We start from the raw sequence: 21,652 nt of genomic DNA, 5'->3' as shown, positions 1-21,652 counted from the left end.
TCGATGCTAATGGTGTGCGTGCGCCTGTGTTAGAATGGGTATAAAACCCCTTGTACTGATCAACGGAGTTGAGCCGAGAGGGCTGGGTAAATTTGTAGTGCTTGTGTGATTAAGAAGGAGAGCTCTTGGCAAAACTGATGTTGGTGTCTTCCTTGGCGTGTGCGTGTGTATGTATTGAGTTTTCTCATCATGTGTGTTCTTGAGAGAAACTACAAGTGAGAGTTGTATGAGGAAGAAGAAGAAGCGGCGTTGCCAGAGGAGGCGGCGCCAACAACATACCAGACTGACCCACACAACAATGGTATAAACTTTGTGGCTGCAAATTAGAGTCTATGCCCCTGGAACTTCAAACATCAAGGCTGCTGCATTTACTCGATGCACGTCCAGAACTTAAGTCATGCATGGTACATATCAAGGCTCCATCACATAATTCTGCGGAAATATAAAACCTACACAAAGATTAAAAAAGGAGTTCGTTCAAAGTATTAGCACACAACAATTATGATCTATCTCCTTAGAACTAAAATACATGGTTCATCTTAGTTCATCCTATTTAATATAGAACGTGGTGAAAAATTCAGATTTTGTATATTGCAAGCTCATGCTAAAACCAGTTTAATCACTCGTGATTCAGCCTGACTCGTGATATATAGATCAATCACCTAAGCCGCCTCCAATGACAAGGGGACGCTAGTACCGTGGTCCGAACACCATGATTATTAACAAACTAGTAAGCATGCACATGCAACGCACGTCCTGGCAATTCAATCCATTTTCAAATTCCACCTCTATTTATTGTGTTCTTTTTTCTATAGTTTTTGTTCTTCTACACCTTTTTTTAATCCAAACAACTAAAGAACATAAACATGGAAATACGATGTGCTATTCCCGAAAGAAAATAAATGAAAATATGATACATATATACATAATGAATATGGATTATCTAGGATGATAAGTACAACATTTGGCTAAGTATCCCCGAGACAATAACTTCATTATTTGAAGTGCATTGTTTGACCAGACTCACAAAAATGAAGAGCTTATTTGAACAGTGCACAAAAAGGGCTCTTCAGATGTATTGTATCAAACAAGGAGTCCGTGACTCAAAATGGAACAAAAGTTCTGAGTGGTTTGGAAGCATTCTCAATAGTTCTCCCCTTTTTCCGCCTCGGAAGCATTCTTCATCCAGGCTCCCAAACGCTTCATCTCTCGATACAGAGCTTTGTCTATATATAAAGATTAAAGAGTCAAGGTACTAAACATGCATGACAGATATGTCCAGTCAGTAATAAAATTAGTTTCTAGCGTTCTTGGAGGATTTAAAGATAGGACACTACCGTCTTAATCTAACCTTATGGAGACTTTTGTATATTTAATGCATACTTCCTTTCATTCTTAGACTGATCAAGTGAAAGTTGTGAGATAAAATATTTCTCCTGTGTAGACTCTTTAGCAACTATAACCTTCAAGGTAGACAATCAACATCTTTGCTTCTCAAAAGAGGCACATAGTTGATTTGCTGCTGTACAAGGATGGTAGTCTGAAACAATTATGCAGCACAAGATAAGTGCTAAGTCGACTATTGGTAGCGAATCTACCAGACTCGGGAGGATCAAATTATGTGATTTTACATGTGCATCCTAGCCATCAAAGGAAAATAAAAGTCACCCAATGGAACCAAAATTTCACAAAGCTTAGTCAAGTTTTCCTATATTGCATATCCTCCCCCTGAAACAAAGAAAATAGTATTATAAGCTATGTAAAATACAACAAAGATAGCGGATGAATGAAACAAAAAATATTGCATCCCACCAAACAACACTATGTTATGTAGTATTTACTATAAAAGGCCATCTGCTCTAAATCCTGTGAGATATGGAGTGTGGTGGAAACATGCTGAACCAACATGAATAGGGTCCAAAATTAGATGCATACATCTTGAAGCACACACTGGAATTTTCAAATTGCCATCCAACCTCCGGAAACTCTTTGTGTCAAGAGAATTATACAACAAGACATGAAAAGGAATTGTAGGTTCAGACTAAATAATTACTAACCTTGGATTGTAGGTTCAGACCAAATAACCAAATAACTGACACACAAATATCAGTGGAATTAACTACAGTATACTCAACTACTATATAAAGAGATTTCAGATGCAGAACCACTACATAGTGCCCAGATTTGGTATCTTATCAATTGGTCCAAGTTTTTCATGTGGCAGCGCATCTCATTTTTACTCTCGTTGCAACAGCAAAACAGAAGAATTTAATTTAATGCCCAGTCACAAAGTGTAAGCCTGAGCTAAAAGAATACCAAAAATAAGAGGAAGGACAATTACTGCAATTTTTATACTTCAAAGTACCACAAATACACCTCAAACTCGGGTTGGTAGAACAATAAGATGAAACTAGTGCTATCCTAGATTTGATGCTTGTACAAGTTCAGTTAAAAGTGGTTTAACAAGTGTACAGCCTACCAAACTGAACTTATTTTTACTGCCTAGTAGATTAACCAAAACATGGGGAATTCCACACCAACCGACGTACTAATATACAATAAAAATAGTAGAAGAAAACAATGCAAGGATAGAACTTGGCTTCCCCAGTTAACTCGTTGCAGTTTCAGTGGGTGGTGGCTTCCACTGTAACTCTGAACCTCTATTACTTTTTGGGGCAACTCCAAATATTTCACAACTGTTAAGTCAATAGTATGTATATCTTTTCAGCTAGCTTGTTATTTCTGGATGTTACAATACATTTATGTTGCATCCTATCCACGTGAATGCTATGGTGCATAGTGAAGGCAGGCATAGATGTACAACAATGCCATGCCTAACAATATCCACCCCAGTTTCTGATTTCATTTTTGTGCTCTAACTTATCCTTGGGGATAAAGGAGAATTTTGTGACTGGGAAAATGCGCTACTAAGAACTATCTGATCAAACTACTTGCGAAGAATTTAATCCTCAGCAAGATGAGAATTAGAGCAAAGAGTAACAATTTATAAATGTAGTATTCCAAAGAATGTATAATAAAAAGAGAAGCGTGCTATATTTAGTTAGCTCAAAATGTTCTCATCAAGTTGTGATTCTGAACTTCTGATAGTGAACTCAGCAGACAAGTAAAAAGAGTAAGCAAGTAAGTACCAGATACGAAGCGAATGAACGACAATCTACCCATCTTGGACTTTGCTTGTCAGGACAATGACCATGAAGAGGTAGAAAATCTCATTGCAGAGCATGATGAAAAACTCGAGGGACAGCTTGAAAACGCCCATACCTAGGGAATAAAAACTTATTAAAATGTTAAAAGTAAGGCTTCCCAACTCTAAGTATAATCCATTTGAGAGAAGTGCATATTACACCCCCGAACTCTAGCCCTAATCTAATACACCCCCAACTCCAATACCGTCTAATATACACCCCCCAACTCTCAAAACCGGCCATAATTCAACCCTCCCCTCCCCGTTGACCGGTTTTGACCCAGTTTGACCGGTTTTGACTAAGTGAACAGTAAAAATAAAATTTTAAAAACCAAAAATACTTTTTTAAATTCAAAAAAGTTTCAAGTTTTTTTCACCGTGTGAACAGTAAATTAAGAAAAAATCACCTTTTCAGCATGTTTGGACACTTGAGTAAATTCAAGATGTCCGTAAATTCGATTTGTTTTTTCAAATTTTCAGCTTGGTGAACAGTAAAATCGATTTTTTTTAAACCCTTTTTTTTGCATGGATGATGTTTGAGCGCATGGTGATTTTTTTGGATTTTTTCCCGAATTACTGTTCACCATGCTGAAAATTTTGAATTTTTTTTTCGAATTTACGGACATCTCAAATTTACTCAGGTGTCCAAACATGCTGAAAAGGTTTTTTTTTAATTTACTGTTCACGCGGTGAAAAAACTTGGAACTTTTTTGAATTTTTCAAAAGAAAATTGTTTTTAAAATTTTTATTTTTACTGTTCACTCAGTCAAAACGGTCAAACTGGGTCAAAACCGGTCAACAGGGAGGGGAGGGTTGAATTCTAGCTGGTTTTGAGAGTTGGGGTGTATTTTAGACAGTATTGGAGTTGAGGGGTGTATATTAGACTAGGGCTAAAGTTGTGGGGTGTAATATGCACTTATCTCAATCCATTTCAGTAAATCTTGACCTTGCGGGATGGTATATCTAACTTGGAAGATACTCCACAAGCTGAAACGTTCTTCTTCTCGCTGTCACTTGACAATGTCAGTTAGACATTCACTTGTCTAAAGTCACATGCTAATCATGTAGCAATCCTGAATGTGCAACATGCAACACACCATGTTGTTCTCTAACTCCATGAAAAACAGGAAAGGATCTTGTACCCCGATATTATCCTCATATGATTATACTGACCAGTAGTCACTTATTTCTGCCAAACTTGCAATATTGTATGTTACGGTAGCAAAACCAGTAATAATATTCCCACATATAACACGAATACATGAAAGAGCTTTATTTTCTCATACATTATTCTGCTTGACCAAATACAAAAAAAACAGGAATTGTGTATCCACTCAAAGTTTACCTAGAGCACATAGAGAATGTCATTTTACTCTTAATGACACTTTAAATGATTGATGATAAATGGTACTACAAACATGTTTACAACAGAATAGAGCTTATCATGATGTCATGTGAAGTGTTTTTCTTCACTTCCTCCGTTCTCTTGTCAGTACAAGTTTCAAGATCCGTCATGAAAGAGATACAAGGCAGACCTGTTTCCACTGCTTCTAGAGGTATCTCTTCTTGTGTCATACATTTTTCTTCTCCCTATTTTCTCTTATTAATTGGGTGGACCATTAGGAGAAGCGGTGAGAAATTTGATCGGAATGAATAGAAGATCAAGGAAAGCTACAACAATGAATAAATCAATTTGAAAGATTGGAAGGAGCAGAAGGAGGGTATTTCACATCCTCACCAAAATTACTGTCGAATTCATGAACAACATCATGTGCTTCCCGGTAGTTATAATCCTATGCTTCATGTGAGAAAGAATACCATTAACCTGGAGGAGAAGTCCAGCCCCTGAATGACCACCCAAAAAAGACCTTCAGAAATATGGATCAGACCAGGAGCACATTGGTTCCTCTAGTGGACAGTAATGTCATCAGCACATTCAGATCCGCACCAAGTCATTTCCATTCTTCTCAAAATATCACTATAACAAACTAATGAATTAAGCGTAAGAACTTTTTTTTCCAACTAAATAGCACAAACTAATGAAAATATGAACACAATTCTGTTATTTATCCATCATTTCTCAACTTTGAAAAACAAAATCAAATCAGACAACAGTATTGCAACAATTGGAGACAACACAACATGCGAAATAAGGGTAGAGAGATGCGTGAGTAGTCTGGCCCACACCAAATGGCAGCCTTTCTCACTTCTCTGGTGTCGCTAAGCGCACACTATCATACTGATAATTACTGAAGCAGCATGTAAACATAGATTACAAGTAAATTCCTATTTAACAGAGTATAGTGTGCACCACATTACTTCATAGCCATTGTGAAATGAGCAAGCGAAAAGAGCATTTGACTACGTCACCCCCGCTATGGACAGCTAGGTCCTGCATATTGGCCTTTCTTATTTTGTTTCCGAAACCAGAATATGCGAGTAAACTTTATAACCTCTTCCGTTCATGAAGTTCTGCTCTTAAATAAAAATCGTCTAGGAGTGTATATGTGAAAGCAAATAAGATTGCTAATACATACTATTGCAAGAAGAAAGAAGATAAGTGTGCATATACAGGACAAAAGAAGAAAATGTTTAACGTCGGGGCTATCATATTAACATACCAGCTCCATCAACTGTTATTTCTAATTGGGTAAATTTGGTACCGAACTTTTATAAACCAACCGTTCGTACCTCAAAATTAAGCATCCCTCTATTTATCACTCTCCCGTGATTCAAATTCTGTAAAGACCATCATCTCTTCCTCTGACAAGATTTCTCAAAAGATGTGACTATAACTGAAGAAATGAGAAGATTTATTAAGTAGTGCAGATTATACTACCAAGCAAGCAAAAAAAAGAGTTTGATGTTCAGATCGTTTTAGTACATTCAGGCAACCCCTCTTAAGCTTGCCTAAAAAACCTTTTTAAGCTTGGTACAAACAAATGCATTGATTTTGAAAGAGCAAACCTTTCTGCATCAAAGATGATTTTTTTCAGGTGCGACAGGGAACACTTGCTAGTGTCCAACACAACCTATGTCAGGTCTGCACAACACACCTATCCAGGGAACACAGAAGTAACATGTAAAATGAATGCACGACCATACTGGGAACAGCTCCACGCGTGTTGTTGCCGTGGCCGCACATAACTCCATTGACTCGACGCCCTCAACCCACGGGGATCCCTGCAAGTAGAACCATAAGAAGAGTACTGTTCTCTGGAATATGTGCATCCGACGGAAATTAGTAGGGTCAAACAACTGCTTGTAAAATCCCTAGGACCTGAAAACAAAAACCACATCGCCCGGCCAGCGGCGGTGTATCCCTCGTCGTTGAGCGCTAGCCGACAATCAGGTATGCGGGAGGGGAGGCGGCGAGTCCAGCGCCCCGGCGTCTTCCCACGCCGCGAAAGATCAATTGGCTTGATCTAGGGCTGCATCCGCTTTGCTCTCACCGGCAACAACGAGTTATATTAAGGCCGTTTCGCTCGAGAGAAGGAAAAAATGACACTGACCATGCTGGTAGCCGTTCCACCTGGAGGAGGGCGAGGCGCGACGACGACGGTAGCAGGAAGGAGGGATGGCGGTGGCGCGTGGGGGCAAGGAGTGAGAGCGCAGCGGTGGGGAGGCGTCGAGGGCTCGAGGCAGGTTGGGGAGGAGCAGTTGACGTCCGAGTGGATCGTGGGATTGGCTTCAATGTTGTCGATGGTGGAGGGGAGTGGAGGCGTGATTGGGTATGGTGGAGGGGAGTGGACGCGGCTCGGCTGGGCGCGGCGGCCCGTGTGGACGGGGCGGACCGGGTGGCGCGCCGGCGGCTCGGCTGGGCGCGGCGTCCCGTGGACGGGGCTGGGAGGGGGCGGACCCGGCGGCGCATGGACGTGGCGGCCCGAGCGCCTGGAGCGTGGGCGCGGCGGTCCGACGGCCGTGCAGACGGTGGCTGGTGGGGGAGGATGTGGGGGACGAGGTGGGGGCGATGGCAAAAACTGCCCGAGGGCATGGCCGCAGGAGGGTTCGGAATTGTTTTTTATTTTACGGAACGTGTTTCTGTGGATGGTAACCCAATGGTATGGTGGGTAATTAAAGCATACTAGTATAATGTCCGTGCGTTGCCACGGGCCTTCTAATATTTTTGTTGGTTGCATATTGAAACATGATGCCCTTCAAATTTCACATGTGTAGAAAAGATTTCCAGTAACAGTCGACTTATATACTTGATGCAATGTATTTCCATTTTCCCACTTCACTTGCATCTCCATTATTTCTTTTTAGTTGCAATGTATTAAAAATGTAATTTGGCAACATATACATGAAGAGCATAAAATCATATACTTCCTCCGTTCTTAAATATAAGTTGTTTTAGAGATTCCAATACAGACTATTTGCGGAGCATAATGAGTGAATCTACACTCTAAAATATGTCTATATACATCCGTATGCAGTTCGTATAGAAATATCTATATGGACTTATATTTAGAAACGACGGCAGTACAAAATAACCCAACACACTCTTGTAACGAATAAATTATTATTATCTAGAATATAAATATAATGATGATAAAATAATTGCATGTATCTTGATTATGAAAATAAAATAGATAAATATACTTGTCTGTGCTCATTGGAATATCAGCCGACAGAGAATATAGGTTGTGAAATGCTATTTCAAGTGCGTTATTGAAGTCCCTTGAAAATCTCAGTAATTTCGATATCTCATAGCTTTATTCTCTACCAAATGTGATGTAGAGTGAGTCCAAAATATATACATGGTATGCATGTGTGGAGTGAGTCACATCCTGCTTTGTAGCAACATAGGACATTCTCTAGATCACTTGTTTGGCTATTATCTTTAGAACATTTTTTGCTATTTCTAGAATATCTGACACTTCTCTCGTGGCATAATAACCACTCCTCTCAGTTCACAAGGGAGAAAGGAAAAGAAGCTAATCTGTTCTAGACAAATAAACAGCCTCCCTCAAAAAGGAAAAGCTACTCCACGCCTCTCACTACACATGCACAACACACATCCCTTATCCCCACCTCACAAGGCACAACTTCAGCAACTCACATGGCATAGTCCCGCTTTCTCTCCCTGCCACTGCTCCTCTTGTCCCGCCATAGAGTCATCTGCCGGCTCCTCTCCCAGCCTTGGTGTCAGCCATCGCTTCCTCTCCCTGCCACTACGTAGACCACCACCCCCTCTCCTAGTCTGGTTGATTTGTACCCTTGATCCGCGATAGTTGCCGGCCTAATGCTATTGCCTACAGGTAGTGGCTGGTGGACCACGCTCGACCGAGGGAAGAAACAACGACGCCGTAGGTAACAGGCATACACACAGTCGGTGGGCGCCTGAAACAATGCCATCAAACATGCATGAGCAACGACCTCGATCATGCCTCCCTGTAGGTTAATTCTTCCCCTTTCTTATCGTGTTTTGTTAGAGGGATCTCAAATGAACTATTCATATTCGGCAAAAGTAATAAACAAAAAAATATTCACATGTATCTCTGAAATAAAAACTGCGCAGCAAATTTGCAGTGAACTTCATGGCCAATAATGAATTTAATTGTTTATAGGACAAATTAAGAAAGAATTTCTCAGAGATAGTAATAACTGACCCAGTAGTCAATTGTTGATTGGAAATGTATGCTAATATGGCTCGGAGATGCAATAGAACAACTGAAGGATTGCACTTGAAGATCAAATATGATAACTCTCAGCAGTCTATGGTCACAAGTTGTTTAGGCTCTGGATCTCAAGTAGCAGCTCTAACAGGAAGGGAATAAAGTGAACTACACTTCACAAGAAACAACAATATTGGATTTCTTGTTATCTTGAATACTACCAATTGGAAAGCAAAGAAGAGAATATTTTCAATTATTTCTACTGTCTAGCAATCGCAAAGGTTTAAATGTAACATCAATAGCAACTAATAGTTCACTTTATTCCCTTCCTGTTAGAGCTGCTACTTGAGATCTAGGGCCTAAACAATTTGTAACATCAACCAGTAGAATCCTGTGCGTTGCTATGGGCCTTTTAAATTTTTTATTGCGTACATATACTAAGTAGATCTATGACGCATATTTGTATCCTAGAGTCTGCACATATTTTTCATGTCTAGATGAGTCTCGAATAGACGACGATCGTGTAGATCAATCTTTTCGAAATGATATAACAAGAAGAGAAGAAAAGGTGTAACAAAAAAAGGAAAGGAAAGGAAATGCAGATCTGCTGGGCCTGGGCTGCTATGTATGCATCTGAAGGAAAGAAATATCAGGGAGATTTCTGATTGATGGTTGATTGTTTTCGTTTTGCTGTAAGGAAGTGGGTCTGTCGAGGCCTCACATGAGTCCATCGTAACAAAAGGAGCGGTGTGGCATCTATTTGTAGCGGTGGGTCGAACGAGATTATTAGAGCCAAAAACTAACACTAAAACTGGACATGGGAGGAGAGGCATCCATTCCTAAACAAACCGGTGGGAGTGAGGAATCGCTGCAAGGGAAAAAACCAAAGGAGGTTAGGATCGAACGAGAGGTGGTGGAAGTGGAAACAAACTCCCCTTTAATAGTAGGCCATAAATTCGGTAGGCAACCTTTTACAAGGAAATATCACGTATATTTGTTGAGATGAATGATCATTAAATTCCATACAATTTCTCTCCTAAGAATATCTAAGACATGAATCTTAAGAGCAATAGTAACTGAAGAATAACAAGCAGCTAGATGTCCTCGATGGTGACACAACAGTTGAGGTTGGGGGTATGCATCTTCATTTCTACGAGAAGTCAAACATTCAGGACCAATCCGTATAGGAACATGCATAAGAAAATAAGAGTAATCTGAAAATGTAAGGATTGTATTATTTTGTCTTCCTGAGTTCGCTTCCCAGTGAAATATCTATCATTTCTTTTTATTGCAATATCAGAGCCCCTCCACTTACCATTTTGTTTTTAGTTACAGTTCCAAGTCCTTCCTTCAGCATATGATTATTTCTGCATGACTAATATGCTTCTGCATCTGCATATGATTATTCTTTTTTGATAAGTTGTCAACAGTTTAGGCCATTAACTAATGATAACACTGAGAGGCAAAGCGCAATTGAGCAAAGTTTTTTTTAGCAAAGAACAACTCCGTACAATAAATTGGCAGGAGTCCTAGATCCTCCATGAAAGATACTATTAAGTGCTTCAAAATATATAGTTCAATGCACATAAAAATAATTAAGCCACTAATACCATGATGCAATTATTTATTTTCTTGATATAGAATAGTAAAGTACAAAATTGGCAGTTTACCATTCACATGTAGAGATCAGAAGCTCTTCGGTTAAACTATCTTTGGAAGCTATTTTCTTGACTTGAAGCAATACCCTACAAAACTACTTCACAAAGAGGCTCAAATTGTCGCTGATAGTCTACATGCTACGCATAAATCACGGAAGGGGCAAACACTGATAGCATTACCATTTGAGCCTCTTCTATATTTAGTCATAGTATTCCAACTATCCCAAAGAAAGAAGTGTCTGAAAGCTGCACTCTAACCTGCAACAATAAGGGGAGAAAATTAGAAACACATAGGCTAGATAAAATGATTGCCATGATCTTAAATAAGCAAGCAATAGAGCAGTGTCGTTCCCATGTGGAGTGAGAGTTGGGCATGAAGATGTTGTCACAGGCCTTGGTGTGTGATGCTGCCCTTGAGCAGCCAGTGATGAGGCGATGGAGGATCTGCTACAGATCAGCATTTCATGCAGGCCCAACCCACATGGCATTGTGGCATACACCACATGGTACGTCCAGAACGCACACATGATGGTCACCGGGCTCGCGTGCTAGCGCGTCCCCCAGGTCACAAGCCGCCACCGAGATGGCCTCTTCCCTAATCCGCGCCCGCAAGTTAAGCCCGCGCTTGCGCCACACACGCCTCCTGCTGCGTCCGCCTCTCTGTCCACACCGGCATCTTCTTCTGCAGGTTCTTCTCGTGCAGCCGCATCCCGTAGTCTCCACCAGAGACAGCACCGAAACTTAGTCCACCCCTGGCCCCGGCGAGCGCGCTGGAGGCCACCAGCACCACGACAGTCGTAGCCTCGTAGGACTGCTTGCATGGTAGGGCTCGATGATTGCAATGAAAGATGGCTAATTGGAAGGCGGGGCGGCGGGGATGATGAAAGGGGATCAGCGGGAACTGCGGTGGACTGGATGAAGATTGATTTGTGAAATCCGCTGGGAATGTGTCGGTCAAGGCAAGGCAAGTTTCGATTCTGTTATGCTTTTGCAAGGAAAGAGTAGGATGGGGAGGGATCGGTTGTCATGTCATGGGAGTGAAATTTGAATGGAAACAAACAGACGGGGTGCGGTTTGTTTGGAAAAAATCGGCGAGGAGATCCTTCCATCGACGATGGAGCACTGCGGGGGAGGAAGCGAACGATACCAACAACAACGTATGAACGTACCATCACAACCACAGACTCCTCCAACAGTTTAAGCCATTTACTGAACCAATCTAACTCACAAACTTGTAGACAGAGACATCAAAGCACTTGTTGAATTCGCGACATCAATTGAACGCGTACGCATCAATTCTTAAAAGAAACTGATAGTTTAAAAATGTATACATTGTGAAAACTAATAACTACTACCTCCGTCTCTATTTACATGGCGCCCTCAGGTTTTGTGTTTGAACATTGACCAATAATAGATGATTCACATGTCAGAAAATATATATACTGCTGGAAACTATTTTATAATAGAAATTCAATGGTATAATTTTTATGAACTAACCCAGGATTAGTTGGTCAAAAGTTGAACCCGTAAATATGTGGGGGCATGTAAACATAGGAAAAAAGGAGTAGATTTAATGGTGGAAAAAATTCATGCTTGCAAGTTACTTACTGTCCGTAACCTTCATTGAATCAGGTGAATCTATACTCCAAGACAAACATAAAATGTTGCATAAAGTAGTGCCACACTAAATACAGCCATGCCATGGCTGAGAAATCAGCTGCATAAACACCAAACTGTTTTGGTAAATTATTCACTATTTCAAATCGAAGAAGGGGGAAACGCATGAAAGACAAACACCATAGATAACAAATAAAACCTGCAACGCTTTCGTTGCAGACCCCCAAGCAGCACTTGAATCTAAAATTTGCACATACCGCAATCCACATCCCAACAAATCATGCTAGTCTAGTATACAAAAGCTCCAAGAAGAAAGGCATTAACTGTAATATATTCAGAAGTTGTCCTGTGTAGCCGTGAGATTAATGAGACAAGAAATCACGAGTACAGCCGAGGTTTCAGAAAAACAGTACGGAATCACCTTCCTTGGCATGATGCCTCCAGCTGCAGGTAGTAGTGCGAAAGAGATAAGATGCCAAGGATGACAAGTGACATCATGCAAGCCATTTTATAAATTGCTCCATACTTGCATACTACAAGATCCTTCAGCACCATCTGTAATGGCATCAGATATCTGAACGGTAGAAGCAATATGACAGATTAAGAACTTGGTAACATTAAATGTGGAACCAAGGCCATGTACCTGATTAGTCACACGTCCCTGCCACCTGTCGGATCCACGCGACAGCTCTGCATACCAGCGAGGATCCGATGATGTCATTGCCTGGCTTCATAGGAGGGATCCTACAGCCACGCTTGCGCCACACCTCATCACAACTGTGTCATGACGTCTTGTCCACGACGAGGGGGAAATCCGCCAGTCCCGTTTCCTTAGCCATGACCTTCCCTGGACATAGTTTGCTCATAGCAACCTTCATGGCTCTGTTTTGATCTACAGAGCCTCAGCACACTAATGAACCAGATAACAACCTTGAGACATACAAATTATCTCAATCTACCTACCTGTCAAGATGGACTTCGGCGCCAGCCCACTGATCATATTTAGGAACTCAGAAAATATACCCACTCGGAACTCTCAACTTGCTCATACCTCATAAAAAGTCCAGCTAATATAATGCTCTAGAAATGATTGTTCACTTCTATAAGAAGGTCGAACGGCATGTCCTACTATTGGTTCGTTATGAACCAATTGTTGTCATTCGCGCGCAACAACCTGATCAGCGACCGTCACTGACATATGCAAGACCGACGGTTCTCTGCCTCTAGCTTCCCCTGCATTAACAAATCGGAACACCATTAGGTCCATAGTCTATGATGTACTTACAAATGGTGACATTATTCATCAATAAAGTACGCAAGACTCAGTGAACACCGCAAAACAATCTCCTGCATGGATTCACTCTCCTCTGCGTTTAGTCTGCTCTTCCCATAACGTATACCAAATTGTTCCGGCCTAATAACATTCTTTGGTTCCTCGGCATATTTCCTGATTGACTGCTCATATTCACTCTTTTACGAAGCTTGCCAAGTTCTGTCTGGAGGTGCACTACCAAGGCGAAGCCTGAAACCATTTCTTCACTTAACAAACCAAGCGTAAATGAGGAGTACGCAAACCACGAAATATGCCAGTATATTTAGTGGCTGCACCCCAAACAAGACAATATGCTCCTTTGCTGGAACACATTCAAACAGAGCCTGCAATTCTATGCAGCACACACCGTACAGAATCGGTGGTTCAGAGATAACTAAGAAGAGCAGAAACTTTTCTTCATCTACAAACAGAATTCGAGTAGTTGAATGAAAGATTAGAGACAAGAATGAGGAGGCAGCCTCGATTGTGAAGACCTGTGGCAGGAATGGGGGCTGAGCGTGCTCATCAGTCGTCACGGCCACGCCGGCGGCGTGTGAGATCGGAGCCGACGGCGGCGACCTGGTGATCTGCGACGGCGGCATCCTGGTGATCCGAGGCGATAGCGGTGGCGGCGTCCCGCCGATTTGCGACGGCGGCGTCCTGCCGATCCGCGACGGCGGCGACGTCCCTTGGATTCAGCGGCAGCGACAGCGGCGTCCCACGTTTCCGCGGCGGCGGCAGATGGGAGCGGAGGGGGAACAGATGGCGGCGGAAGAGGAAGACTGCGCCCTGCCCCGCCCTTCCCCGAGGTTCTGTGGCGGCGGCGGCGGCCCACAAGTGGGGGGCCTCGGATCTTGGTGGAGGCGGCATATGGCAGCGGAGGAGTGGGATGCCCAAAAACCAAGGCAGGCAGGCAGGGTGAGGGGCGGCGGCGGCGGAGGAAGGCGGGAGGCGGCGGAGTGGGATACGAGGGAAAGAGAAAACACAGCGAAAGGGGGTGGATCGAGAGGAGGGGCGAGAGGAGCGTGCGTCAAGGGGATCGAGAGGAGCGTAGGTTTTTTTTAGTGCGAGGGGAAGGGTGAAAAAAAACCGGACGAAAATGGTGGGACGAAAGTAAAAGTCGGAACGCGACCTACCAACTGAGACATTAGGAGTTTAGATAAAATGCGTTTGGTGTTTTGGAAAGATGTAGATCATTAGATCGCAGGTTTGGATGGATATGATGATTTGGTTTTCCGTCCTTTCATGCTTTTATAATGGTATAGTAAATAAACACTAAAGCTTGCAAACAGTGGTCAGTTTAGGCAGTGTGGAATAAAGAGAACCATCCCATAGCAGGTTATTTTACTCACATGTTCAATAAAAGAACCACCTCATAGCAGGTTGTCACCCTTTGAGCGAGTAACTGAAGGAAAAAAGAAAACGGTGGTCAATTTAGGCAGTGTAGAATCAGTAAGACTTGGATTTAAATTATGTAACAATATATACCTTAGCGTGGCATTGCTCTGAAAAACAACATCAGGAGTGTCAAGAACAGCAGCCTGCACATAATTATTAGTCCTTTGCTGGCTGACTCACTATATATTGAACTAATCTGAGTGTAATTCGTCTAGCAGGCCACCTTACCTTGATGAAATTGATGTAGGAGTCAAACCCTTTGTCGTGGCAGCCTGCACATAATTATTCGTCTAGCCGGCAGCAACCCCAGGCTGTGGCCGTGGAAGAAGAGGGAGCCCAGGTCGGCGGCGCGAGTTGAAGGGAGAGGACCACGCCGGGGCCTGGATCCGCCGGTCCTTCTCGCCTTCCGGCTCCTGCGGCGAGCGGCGAGTGGCTCCCGCGGGCGGCGGCTGCAGCGGCGAGCGGCTCCCGCGGCTGCTCGGGCGGCGGCTCCAGCAGCGAGCGGCTCCTACGGAGGCTCCCGCGGCGAAGGGCGGATAACGGCTGCCGGAGTTTGCGGGGCGGCGAACGGCGCGGTAGGAGGAGGGGGAGGTCGTGCGCGCAGGGGCGAGTATCGTGCGAAGAGGGACGTCGGAGAGGGCATGAGGAGGGGGGTCATCGCTGGGAGAACCACGTCGTCGTGAGGTGGAGAGCCAGACCGGGGATTGGGGTGCGGCGGCGGGTGCGGCTGGAGGCGGGGAGACGAGGGGTAGCTAGGGTTCGAGGGAGGGAGGGAGCATCGTTCGTCTAAGTTTTTCACGTTACGTGCGAGGGGCCTTGTCCTGGTTAAATTTCGTAGGTTATTTTTCCTAGATTTTTTTAGGACAAAAAAAACCCGATGAAGATGGGACGAAAATTAACCGACGAAAATTATCAACTGCTTTATTAGAAATAGAGGTGGAATTATATAAAAAGGTGAAAACGAATACACACTTCATATAATGTTGGAAGGATTCCACGACATGGGAACGAGTATATATCTACTAACTAGGTAACCAAACAAGGCACCCTCACTGCATACATCTCACTAATAAAGCATTCTTAGATCATATGGTTAAATGAAATAAGAGAGTTTGTTTTAATATACCATAGCCGCATTTTGTATTTCAATGCAGCATCATATAAAAGTTATCATTTTTAATACACCAATATTGATGAATTAGATTACTCCGGTAAGCAAATAAGATAGTCTTAGTAATATATATAACTGATTATTTGAAGAAAATAAATTTCTATTGTTGGAATTACAAAATAAAATCTAGCCGCGTAAATGCACGGGTAACCCCGCTAGTTTAAATTAAGAATCAAGCAAACAATAAAAGTTTTCCAATATTAAAACTAAAATGTTTGAAGTGAGCCAAATAATTCAAAACAAACAGTGGTGGAGAAACCACTCCTTTATAAATTGTTAAATGCTCCGATACAAAAAAACAATTGATTAAATGCCTTTTACAATTAATAAGATATAAAACCACATTATTTAGTTGCCAAAAATTAATGGGGTAGTGGATTATTAGTTAATACTAATTAGGTGCTAGTTGTAGTTTTTCTAAAACTAAATAAATGAAAAGATAAATTAAAACAATAAAAGAAAAAGAACACAAACAAAAAAATGAAAAGGAAGCCCCCCTGGCTGGGCCAAGAGGCCCAGCCGGCCAGCACCGGCCCCCTAGCCGAAACGGCCCACTCCGACCCCTTGCATAACCCCCCTCCTCTGAACTGAACCCTAGCACCGTTCCCATATTACCCCACTCCCCCTCCCCCACGATCTGGATCGGGATCGCCCCGATCCCGCGCCGCCATGCGACACGACGACGGCGCCCGCCGTCGGCGCCCGCCCTGCTGTCGTCGCCTCGTCTTCCTCCGGGCGCCTCCCCCTCTGCCCCCCGATTGGATTGGGGGGGGGGGGTCGAACCGCCGCCGCCGCCCGAAACGCCACCGTCGCGACCTGCCTCGTCGATGGCCACCTCGCCGGACTACCTCCTCGACGTCGTCGTCCCCGTCTACCTCCCCACGCTCCACTGCCCTTGACCCTACGACTCGGCGGTGAGGCCACTGGCCTCTCTTCCTCTGCTCCTCTCGCCGTCTCGCAGTCGTGCATGCGCCGCCCGGTGCTCGTGCTCGCGGTGAGCACGCGCGCACCTGCCCCACCCGCGCATCGCCCGCACGCCAGCCTTGCTTCGCTGTCGATGCTGTCCGCACGCCGCTCGCCTCCCATGCCACTTACCCGCTGTGGCGCGCCTGCTCTGCTCCCGACGCTCGCTCGCCCGGGGCACGTGGTGACCTCCCGAGCCACACGCCTGCCTGGGCCTCGGCTGCCTAGGGCCACGGCTCCGCGACCCGCGCTCGCCATCGCCACCGCACTGCTGCTGCCGCCACGCCCGCTCCCCCCTCCGCTGCTGCCCCGCCAGCCGCTAGATCCCCTCGCGCCGTCGCTTGCCCCGCGACCGGCGCCCGCCACCGCAGTCGTCCCTCCGCCGCCTTCCTTGGCCTGGCCGCCGGCGTCGGCGTGCGCCGCACGCGCCCAGCGCCCTCGGGCATGCGCCTGCACCTCCCTGCACACGGCGCCTGTCGCCCGCTGCGCCCGTTCGGGTTGCGCCCGTCGCCCACGCCCGTTAAGCCCCCCTGGACCTATGACATATGGGCCCACGCCCAGAATGATTAAAAAAGGAACTAAAATACATATACATAATTAATCAATCAATAATTGAAATAATTAATTAATTAATCACGTTTAATTAATCTAATCACTAATTAACTGTAATTAAACCTGCTAATTAAATGTTAATGTAATAATTAGTCTTCAGCCTATGACAGGTGGGTCCCGCACGTCAGTTTGACCCAGTCAACACCTCTGTTGACTGCTGACGTCATGCTGACTGACGTCAGCATGCACTATTCTGGATAATGTTGATTTAAATAATTAAATAAATCCTAAAAATGTTTTAATTTTTTTAAAATTAATATAAAATAAACCGTAGCTCGGATGAAAAAGTTTTATACATGAAAGTTGCTCAGAACGACGAGACGTATCCGAATACGCAGCCCGTTCATCTGCCACGCATCCCTAGCATAGCGAACACGCAACTTTCCCCTCCAGTTCATTTGTTCGAAAACGCGAAACAGCGGGGATATTTTCCCGGATGTTTCCCCCCTTCACCGGTACCACTTCATACCGCGTTAGGGCACCCCTAGCACCGATACTTGTCTTGTCATGCATCGCTATGCATCTGCTTGCTTAAGATTTATTGTTTCTTCCCCCTCTTCTCTCGCTAGACACCGAGACCGACGCCGCTGGTACCCAGTACGACTACGGTGTTGACGACCCCTCTCTCTTGCTAGAGCAGCCAGGCAAGCAAACCCCCCTTGAGCATTCCGATGTCGCCCAGTTCTTTCCCTCTCATGCTTGCATTAGAATTGCTACTGCTTTCTGTATGATCCTACTCTGATGCATAGCCTGTTTTTGTTACCTGCTTTCATACCTTACATGCTTATTCTAAACTGCTTAGTATAGGTTGGTTAGAGATCCATCAGTGACCCCCACCTTGTCCCAGTTGCCCCTGCTTCATCATCGAAGACCCGATCAACGGGATCGAAGACCAGGCCCCGGCACCGCACATCACTTTCCCCTTTTGTTGCTCGACTCTGTAGAGTTACCATCCAGTGCCGAGGGTGGAACCTCTTACATCATTCCTGATGAGATCTCTGTAGTGTAGTTATCCAGTCGTGGTCATCGAGGGTGATTTCTTCCTTAACCACTTCCGATACGACTTTGTTGTGCAACCCCCCAAGTGTGAACCTTGAGGGTGGATCCTCTTATGTTCACCTTGATGATTACATCGAGTGGAATTCACTGGGGGTGATTCCGAGGGTGTTCCCCTTGGTGTTATACACACAGTTACTATGGTTACTATGACTTTACACTGAACCATGTTACTAAAGACGGGTCGGCCCTGAGGGGTACCCGTGCGAGCTTAATAACGAGTGATGTGGAGACGGGTTGACCTGGAAGGTGCCCGCGAGATACTTACGAGGCGTGGCCGGGCATTCTTAGCCCTTGCCGCAAGTACTCGAGACGGGGCGCTGGGGTCACATCTTTCGTGAGTCTTTACTTGTTACCGCGCGTTCCTAATCCACTAAGATTTGGATATTTGATCCGAGGGGCCTCTGGCTTGATAGCACTAACCATCACGTGGGCATTGTATGGGCGTTCTGTGTCGTATGCATCAGTCGAAGCTTATTAGACGTCAGCGACTGAGCGGCGCGCGCCAGGTTGGACCGGTATGCTCCTGCCTTTTTAAGGAGGTAGCTAGGTCTGCTCACCGGCCGCCCACGCAACATGCAGGAGTTCCCGGGGTGATGTCCCAAGACCCCTGGGGGCATAGGTTTAGTCCAGCGTGCTTGACCTCTCTATTAAGCCTAGGCCGGGTTGCGGCGTATTGTTTGGCCGAGGCCGGGCATGACCCAGGAAAGTGTGTCCGGCCGGAATTAATCGAGCGTGGTGGGTAAGTTGGTGCACCCCTGCAGGGAAGAAAACATCTATCAATAGCCTGTCCTACGGTAACGGACACTTGGAGTTGTATCCCGATCGATACAACTAGAACTGGATACTTGTGATGGGAAATGGATTGTGATGAGAAATGGATAGTATGGCTCTGGGATAGCTTTCTCGCAGGGAGTCAAGAAAGGATCTCTGGGTGAGGTTGATAACACTACTACTACTTCGCATTATGTTGATCGGTACTCTTTTATATGCTTGAAGATGCTTGAAGATGCTAGTCTTCGATAGGCTAGGCTTTCCCCTTCTCTTCTGGCATTCTGCAGTTTAGTCCACAGATACAACCCTTTTCCTTTCATACATATGCATACTTAGTTTAGATCTGATGTAAGTCTTGTGAGTACCTTGGGTGAGTACTCACGGTTGCTTTGCTTCCTCTTTTCCCCCTTTTCCTTTCCTTCCAGATGTGCAACCAGAATGTGGAGCCCAGGAGCAAGATGACACCACCGACGATTACTACTACACCGAGGGTGCCTTCCACTACGTGGAGGCCGCCGACGACCAGGAGCAGTTAGGAGGCTCCCAGGCAGGAGGCCTTGCCTTTTCGATCGTTGTTGCTTTTGTGCTAGCCTTCTTAAGGAAAACTTGTCTAATTTATGTCTGTACTCAGATTTTGTTGCTTCCGCTGACTCGTTTGTATTCGAGCTTATGTATTCGAGCCCTCGAGGCCCCTGGCTTGTAATATAAAGCTTGTATTATTTTATTTTGTGTCTAGAGTTGTGTTGTGATATCTTCTCATGAGTCCTTGATCTTGATCGTACATATTTGCGTGTATGATTAGTGTACGATTGAATCGAGGGCGTCACAGATGCCTCTCTCTCCTTGAGCTACCAGCCATGGGCGCGGAGGAGAAGAAGGCCAAGGCCAAGGACGTGAAGCGCAAGGAGGCAGTTGTGCTCGCAGCGGAGCCCGACATCAAGCGGGGCAGAGATCAGCCCAAGTCATCCAAGAACGACCGACCGTTATGCGCCTTCCACAACCTGAACACCCACAACACCAGCGACTGTCAAGAGCTCAGAGCCATACGAGAAGGACGCTATGGTCGACGCCCCGAGCGCAATGACCGGGGCTACGGTCGTGGAGGAGGACGTGGAGGCGGACGCTGGGACGACCATGGCCCGTGCCAGGAGTGGCGTGACCGGCCTCGTGAGGACCGCTGGTAGGACCAGCCTCGCGAGGGCGCCTGGAGGGACCCGCCGCGTGAATATCGCCCCAGGGCAACGCCGTTCTTCCCCCGCTGCCGCCACCAAGAAGGAACGACGATCACCACCAGGACGAGGGGGCTGGGGGCTTCCAGGAGCCGCGTGCGATCGCCTGCATCTTGGGCGGTGCCTAGGCCCCACCCTCTCAGCGCACCTTCAAACAATTCGCTTGCAAGGTGAACACGGCGCTCCCCAAACTCGAGGCCACGCGCCCGCTCAGGTGGTCCCAATGCGCCATCACTTTTAACTCGGCGGATCAGCCCAAGTGCGCAGCCACCGCTAGCGCCCTCCCTATGTTGTGTTCCCCAGTCATCAGCAATGTGCAGGTCACCAAGGCCCTCATCGACGGCGGCGTAGGGCTCAACGTCCTGTCCATCGACACGTTCGACAACCTCCAAGTGCCTTATGAACAGCTCCATCCCACCAAGCCTTTCTCAGGAGTGACCGACGGCTCCACCACACCGATAGGGCAGGTCCACCTGCCCGTCACCTTTGGGGAGCGCAAGAACTACCGCACCGAGCTCATCGACTTCGACGTCACGCACATCCACCTGCCGTACAATTCCATCCTCAGGTATCCAGCCCTGGCCAAGTTCATGGCAGTCACTCATCACGGCTACAACGTTCTCAAGATGCCAGGAAGCGGAGGAATCATCATGGTTCCGTGTGAAGAGAGGGATGCGGTGTGCTCCCTCGAGCGCGCCTTTCAAGCCGCAGCAATCGATGACCCCGACAGCAGAAATGAAGGCCCTCTGGAGGCCATCCCCAAGAAGAAGCAGTCACGCCGTGCAGGACCTCAGGAGGATGGCGTCGCGGCAGGAGCCTCGTCAGGACCAGCGCCCGCTCTAGGGGTGCCTCCCTCCATCGCATAGGAAGGCGCGCCCAGCGCCCTCCTCAGGCAAGGCTCGGGGGCTCTCTTCTAGAGGGCCTCCGACCTTGCCAACCTCACGGGGGAGGCGCTTGGGAACCACTTGGAGGCGTGCTTCGCGGCACGTGACCCTCAGGAGAGCACATGGCAAGGAGTGTGCACCACTCAGGAGTTCAT

General features: G+C 45.7%; 2 long non-coding RNA genes across 2 annotated transcripts; one reads left to right on the top strand and one right to left on the bottom strand.

The window, feature by feature from the left end:
• Positions 1-1,286: 1,286 nt before the first annotated feature.
• Positions 1,287-14,437, bottom strand: LOC123084943 (uncharacterized). Its single transcript, XR_006439469.1, has 10 exons — positions 13,905-14,437; positions 12,520-13,331; positions 10,494-12,198; positions 10,139-10,215; positions 6,173-9,973; positions 5,897-6,000; positions 4,944-5,050; positions 4,152-4,804; positions 3,150-3,282; positions 1,287-1,728 (listed from the first exon to the last, which is right to left on the bottom strand). It is a non-coding gene; the product is annotated as an uncharacterized lncRNA (long non-coding RNA).
• LOC123084944 (uncharacterized) lies at positions 8,220-20,077 on the top strand. Its single transcript, XR_006439470.1, has 3 exons — positions 8,220-8,383; positions 8,467-8,601; positions 19,810-20,077. It is a non-coding gene; the product is annotated as an uncharacterized lncRNA (long non-coding RNA).
• Positions 20,078-21,652: the final 1,575 nt, after the last annotated feature.

This window comes from Triticum aestivum, chromosome 4A, assembly GCF_018294505.1.
Source record: "Triticum aestivum cultivar Chinese Spring chromosome 4A, IWGSC CS RefSeq v2.1, whole genome shotgun sequence".
NCBI lineage: Eukaryota > Viridiplantae > Streptophyta > Magnoliopsida > Poales > Poaceae > Triticum > Triticum aestivum.
Note: the sequence above shows the minus strand (reverse complement) of the source record. Positions and strands in the feature narration are given on the sequence as shown.